Genomic DNA, 6,875 nt, shown 5'->3' with positions numbered 1-6,875 from the left:
AATGAGTGGAGAGTCAGCCGTTTCCCACAGTCTACGGGATGCCCTAAGCCTGCTGCCTTCCCTTTAAAAACCTCTCTATCTCCCTAGCATAGTTGTCACATCAAGGGAGTGACGGGGGGGGGGGGGGAATGTCCCTCTCTCTCTCTCTCTCTCTCTCTCTCTCTCTCTCTCTCTCTCTCTCTCTCTCTCTCTCTACCTCTCTCCCTCTCTCTCTCCCTCTCTCTCTTTCTGCTTTCCCCCAAATGCTATTACAAACCATGCAAACGCTAGTAAATGCAGATGTGGGCTCCGCATGGCATTTCTGCCGCCTGCTGCATCTCCTAAGTTCCCCAGGCAAAGCGCTGCCTCCGGATGGCTTGATTTGTGTGATTAAGCCTGCAGGGGAGCCAGGAGATGCAGCAGCGTGAATGCAGCACGGAGCTTGAAAGGCTAGAATGTTTTCTCTCTTATGACACTTGTTACACTTTGCCCTCCTCCTGGATCCCACTGCCGACTCCACAAGCATTTATGAAGTGTCTGGTGGAAGCTAATCTCATCTCCCCCCTTAAGTCCTTACTTCAAGCCGGTGAGAGAAAAACTCTCATCTCCATTTCACAGGGAAACCCCGAGACCCTGAAAACTAAAGGGAATTGTGTGGTCTCACAGCTACAGAGTGAGAGTCAAGCCTAGCTGTGCAGCTCGAGAGCTCCTCAGCCCCGCTGCAGCTGCTTCTGCAGCTCCCACTTCTGCAGGTCAACCAGAGCTGTCCAGGCAGCCACTGCTCCGCCGCCGTCAGAAAAAAGAAAAAAAAAAAAAAAAAAAGCAAGGGGCTTTGCATTGAGAGGTTTCTCCCTAGCAACTGGCAAAGGGGCCGTGTGTGTGTGTGTGTGTGTGTGTGTGTGTGTGTGTGTGTGTGTGTGTAGAAAGAGAAAGAGAGAGAGAGAGAGAGGAGAGAGAGAGAGAGAGAGAGAGAGAGAGAGAGAGAGGCACCCCGGAGAAAACCAAGAGGGCTCAGAACTGCTTAAGAGACAGAGATAGAGCAGCTGCCCCCACCCCAGGAGGAGAGAGCAACACGCCCTCCCCTGGGCTGCTGGAAGATGAGTAGGGTAAAGAGCTCAGTCCTAAGTGCAGAGGACCAAGGGAAAAGCACCCCCAGACAGGTGTAGAGGCCCCCAAATTTGTTCTCTTAGTGGGTGGGGGTTTTTGCTAGACACTACAGTATAGGGACGACCCTGAAGAGAGGGAGTGTGCCTCCTTGTAAAGACCTGAGGGCTGAGGCATAAGCAGGCTGCTGTGGAGCCGCGGAGGCTGATGCAGAAGACAAGGGAGGGCTGAGTGGAGCGTCTCCGTACGTGAGCCCCCAAGCAGGCTGCCTGGGAGAGAGAGCTCCCTGTTACTGGAGGCACCCGAGCAGAGAGGCAGGCCGGTACGTGATGGGGAGGCTGCAGCAGGTTTCTCTAGCTGGCTGGCAGCCCAAAGGCATAGGCTTTTGAGAAGCTCCCACAGTGCCGAGCCCTAATCAAACAAGTGGGGCTGGCTGGAGTGGAGCTAGCTGGTGTCAGGGCAAGGATGGGTGACCTTTGCCACGGCCTCGCCAGGGGTTAAATGGCAAAGGCACACTGATAGTAGGCGGAGTACCATTACCACTGAGGCACAGTGGGAGAGGCGCTGAGACTGGGGGTGAGTGCTTGGGGACAGTGGGGGATGGTGGGGGCTGTCCTATAGCCAATTTCCTCTTAAGGGAGGGACACCTGGAGTGGCTAAGGGGCTTCTCTGCCTGATTTCAGATCCAGGAGTGCTGGACTGAGTTATCTTGAAGGCAACAGTCTGTTAAAGTGGGTGGAGGGCATGGAAAGAGGTGTCTGCCTGGTTGAGGCACCAGGTGGTTAAAGGAACAGCAGGGCACTTTTCTGGAGGTTGGGCCCTAGCCACAGAGTCAGCCAACTGCTGCTCTATTCCTGAACAGGCTTGGGGGGGGGGGTTGTGAAAGCACCCTACCTACTAGTGGGATTAAGGAGCCTGCACACGGATGGGTATAGCTCATGATGCTAGTGTAGAGATGCCTTTCCATGAGGCTCCACAGAAACTATGGGAGGTGGGGGCTTTTAGCAGAGGGAGCCCTCAGCCAGACCCGTCTATGCTCTGCAGTTTCTATGGTGGGCTCTTGTTGTTATCATTCACAGTGTATGTGCTCTGTATACGTGCACTGTGTGTGAGTGTATGCATTCATGTGACAGCTGCATGGCTGGCTGGGGTTTCTTGTCTTCGAAATAATCAGGACGTCCTGGCTAAACCTTGAGCAGGGCACATCTCAACGGGAAAAAAATTTATATATATAATTACAAAAAAGAACAGGAAAAAGATTCAAAATGACAGAATTATTTGAGCAAAGCTCCCCTACTTTCTGCTGCCTGAGATGCCCAGCTCCTAACAACCTGGGGCCTCAAGGTCAGTCAGCTGCTCTGACCCACCAAGTGGGGGCAGCATCGCGTTGCAGGCGAGAGACCCAGAGGATACAGACTGCCTGGCTGCTTCTGGATTAAGGCTGCAAGAGCTGGGGAGGCAGTGTGCACCCCCAACCCCAGCCCCAACCGCCCGCCCCCCCCCCACCGGAGCCTTGGTGTTGGGTTGTTGTGTTGGTGGTGCTGTTGTTCTGTTGTTTTGTTATTAAAGGATTTGTTGGGAGCTTTGGATGTGGAAATTTGAATTTTGGCAAGGTGACATTCTCACGTGTCACAGCCCTTGCAATATTATGTGAGGAGAGTGCCCTGTGGGGTGTGGATTAGGAAGGCTCCTGCGCTCCTGTGTGTGCAAGCTCGCCCACAACACAAACACACAGGTTTGTGAGTAAACATTTCTGGTTAGAGGTGACTGAAGACCCTGACAGGGCTTAAAAGTGATTCACTGTGAATTTGAAAAGTCACCCAAAGTCCAACCCAGGAGCTGGGTCACAGGGTAACAAGCCCTTTAGCCCCTGCTGGGTGGGGAGGGGACACTCCAGCGGCTTTCCCTGATAGCTCCTGTTGCTCAAGGCACAGCGATGAAATACAGGCTTGAGGAAGGAGAGAAATGGGTTTCTGTGGAAAGCAGGGTCGCACACGGAGGAGCTGTCTGCCTGACCAGTGAAGAGACCAAACACTGAAGAAAGAGGGGCCTTTGCGCAGGCAACCAAGGAGGGTCCCTTCTGTGTAAGGGGCGACAGGCAAGTTGTGCTTCCCAGAACACCCCAGGACACAGAAGGCTCAGTGAGCCAGGGGCTGGGCTTTTCTGAACCATGGGAAGCTAAGCTTTTGGGGGCCACCTGGAGATCACCATGACTATTTCTCGGGGAGTCAATCTTGCCAAAGGGAGTGAAATAGGAGCCTCCCAATGCCGCCAGTAAGCAATCTGGTTTCTTATATTTATTTATATAAAAATAAGATACACTCGCCACGAAACTACAGGAGCCCCCAGCAAAAAGCAGCGGAGCAGCTGGGCTGGCCCCAGGTGTTTCAGAAAAGCAGGGGGCCCCTTGGGAGGGTTTGTAAGGGCTCAGGATCTTGGGTAGAGGACGCTTTATGCATTCTAAGGGCTTTTTTTTTTTTTTTTCTCTCTCGTTTGTTTCTGTCAGTTCTGAAAAGGAAATGCTGCCTTGAAAAGGGAGGGCACGGGAGGCACTTGGCTGGGCTGGCCTGGGGAAGCCTCGGGTCTTTCTGGGTACCCTGCTGTGTTACTGTGTCAGATGATTTATTTGAGTTATTTTCTCATTGACATCTCAATGGGCCTGTGTGAGAGAGATTATGGATTTTTTTTTTTTTAATGAAAGGAACCAAAGCACAGAGACACTTGTGGACTAGCCAAGGACACACAGTTTAAGTCTGTTCTGTTGCTGGACTGGAGCTAAGGCAACTCCCAAGGCTACTCCCACACCAAGAAAAAAGGGTACCAACTCCACCTCACCACACACACAGGCCAAGTCCTGTATCCCTAGAGGCAAGGCTGACAACAATACAGACAGATATGACCACTCTCAGCCCATTCTATCCCCCAGAACTATCACTCCTGCCACTCTTGCTGCTTCCCACATCCTATCAGTGTGTGGTGTGTGTGCACATGCCTGTGCCAATGCATGTGCAGTATTGCAGTGATATGCAGACTCACCAGCGCCATACAGCAGGCAGTACAGCCCTCTGCCCAGCAGGGTCTCAGAAGTCAGTCTCAAGAAAGACAGAAGGGGCTTCTGGAAGGGACAAAAGAATGTGGTGATTAACATCTAATCCCTCCTGTTAATTACAGAAATAGGGAGGGGGTTGGTGGGTGGGGAAGTCTTGGAATAGGAAATCCTATGTGCAAGGCATCACAGGTCCAGCAGCCACGGTCTGGGGGATTGTGGACAAAGGCAGGCACACGTCTCACTCTGGTTGCACTATCAGGGGTGTGTCAAGCCTGTTTCTCAGCATGAGGTGTCCAGTGGGGACGAGCATGAGGGGGAGCACAAGCATCAAGCCAGATGCTCAGAGGACTTCTGTGTCAAGCTTTTTCCTTTCCCTTTTTCCTTTCCCCTTGGACTACATCCCAGAAGGCAGGATTGGAAGGCGAGATGGTAACAAAATGGTGTATTAGAAAGATGGCTCAATGAAAACAAATCTGTGCAAGACTTTTACTCAGCTATCCCACCATTAAGAAGTGGAGGTAAACACAGTCAGGGATGTGTCCACCAGCTTAGCTACCAGAATGTTCTCTGTGGTGCTGTCAGCAATGGCATAAAATGAAAACAGCTTAGGACTTTTTAATCAGCTCTTGATTGAGCTGGATCACATTAATTAAAATGTGGGTGTGCAGCATGCCCTTCTCACTGATCCATGTAGACGCTGCCTTTATTTATGTATCCGTGGGTTTATTTTTTTAAACAATGTAATAAACATCCACGAACCCATGACCTGCCCTGATGAGTAGGATGTTTACCATGCTTCTATCTATACACATCCTCCAGATAACAGTACAGCTGGGATTTTCAATAATAAGGCAGGATGTAAGTCCGGGCGTTGCAGGCATACACCGGAATATTAAACAGCTCTTAAAAAGAGGGAAATGCGCAGACCTATTGTTCTTTTAATGGACATCTGTGTTTTACAAAGAAACCAGATTAATCATGGTGCTTTGTTCAAAGCCACTTTCCCATCCCTGGTCCAAGGCACATTGCCTTTTATTCTACTAATGTATGTATTCATACATTCATTCGTAATAAAGTCATAAATACTGTGAGCTCACCCTCCAAGGGCAGAGCACTCAGCAGTTACTTACACCTGCCAGGATAAAGGACCCCAGCTTTCAGGGTAGCAGTGAGATGGTTAAATCAACTCTGGTGTGCACATTTAAGAATCCGAGGTGCTGGGTGTCATCAGGAAGACCATGGATCTTTGTTATTACCAAGCACATTCTGGAGAGGAGAAAAATAAGCTGATACAAAATGCAAAAGGAAAAATACTAGCTCTCAAATAGCCTATGTACTAAAGAAACAAAGTCATATATGCTGGAGTTGTGTATATAGATATATGCAAAATACAGAAAAATGCAGGAGCCCAGCAGGACCATAGCAATTAATTTGAGGTGGGGGCTATGGTTGAGGGAGGGGCTAAGTGCTAGGTACACCTTGCTTTTTACCAACCAACCACCACATTAATTAGCACTACTATTTCTTGTACTATTACAATAAATATTTTGTGTGGTTGTTTTTCTCTGGTTTTTTAGGGTTTGGTATTTTTGTTGTTTTTGGTTTTGGTTTTGGTTTATTAGCTTGAGGTTTTTTATATTGGCTAAAGCAGACAAACAAGCAAATGCACTGAGCATTTTAGCTGACAAATTCTGAGTCAGTTATGGGCGTCCAAAGCAAGTTCTGCATATACAAATTTATCTCTTTCTCTTCCTTTTTAAAAATGTTTGTTTCCTATGCTCTAGCACAGAAACCCCAGCCCCATGCAGCCTGTCAGTGACATGTAGCCGGCAGCTGTGAGCCTAAGGCTATGATTTCACCACCACTCCCCCCCTCATTGTCTGCAGTGTACCCATGGGGGAGCGTTTTCCCTTTTGGTCCTTAAGAGGCCCAGAAAGCTAATGCGCTGGCCCATGTTCTAGGGGATTAGCTGTATGCAATGAGAACTCCCGGGAATGTGACTTGAGATAGATGCTGGCAAAGGGGACACAGGCCTCTAGAGAAATGCAGACACAGCAGCCTGCCTGTGTCTTAACTGTGGAGCCTGCTGGCTGGCTGGGAGCTGGGGGACCTTGCTGTATGCATTGACAGTTTGACTCTCAAGCTGTACACAACATTACCAAGCACCTTCAGGGTCTAAGCTGGAGGTCCTGTCCTGGCATCAGATTGCTAAATCGGTTAGGTAGTGCACGGCACTCTGAACTCCTCAGAAGACCTCTTCTCCCCAAGGCACCCCAAGTTCTGCTTGCATACAGAGCTCAGACCTAGCTAGTGAGGCCCCTTGCAGCTGTCACAGGCTGTCAGAATCTCAGAACATGCATAGGGCTGAATGTGTGACAAAGATAATATGATTACACCCATATCTTCAGAGAAACATTTCAGGCTCAGAGACCCCCCCAGAACACACACACACACACACACACACACACACACACACACACACACACACACACACACACACACAAAATTAACCCTTTTTAAACTCAGCAGTCTGAAGTCTCATCCACCTTTGTCTTCCCTTGCAAAGCCACTTTTTCATTTACTGGGTAACCGTCTCCTCTGAGGAAATGAGGACCAGTTTCCTGCCATGACTTGAGGCAGGAACAAACAATCTGAGATGAGTTAACTAGTCCTCTGTCTTAAATCACTTGTGCCATGCTAAAAGTTCAGCCATAGGAGTTGTGGAGTGGGCTCTGCACCTTTG

At 49.6% G+C, this 6,875-nt stretch overlaps 1 non-coding gene across 1 annotated transcript; it reads right to left on the bottom strand.

Annotated features, from left to right (window-relative positions):
• Positions 1–5,072: 5,072 nt before the first annotated feature.
• Positions 5,073–5,150, bottom strand: LOC127197612 (small nucleolar RNA SNORD112). The gene has a single exon (XR_007831703.1). It is a non-coding gene; the product is annotated as a small nucleolar RNA SNORD112 (small nucleolar RNA).
• Positions 5,151–6,875: the final 1,725 nt, after the last annotated feature.

Source organism: Acomys russatus, chromosome 1 (assembly GCF_903995435.1).
Source record: "Acomys russatus chromosome 1, mAcoRus1.1, whole genome shotgun sequence".
In the NCBI taxonomy this organism is placed as follows: domain Eukaryota; kingdom Metazoa; phylum Chordata; class Mammalia; order Rodentia; family Muridae; genus Acomys; species Acomys russatus.
Note: the sequence above shows the minus strand (reverse complement) of the source record. Positions and strands in the feature narration are given on the sequence as shown.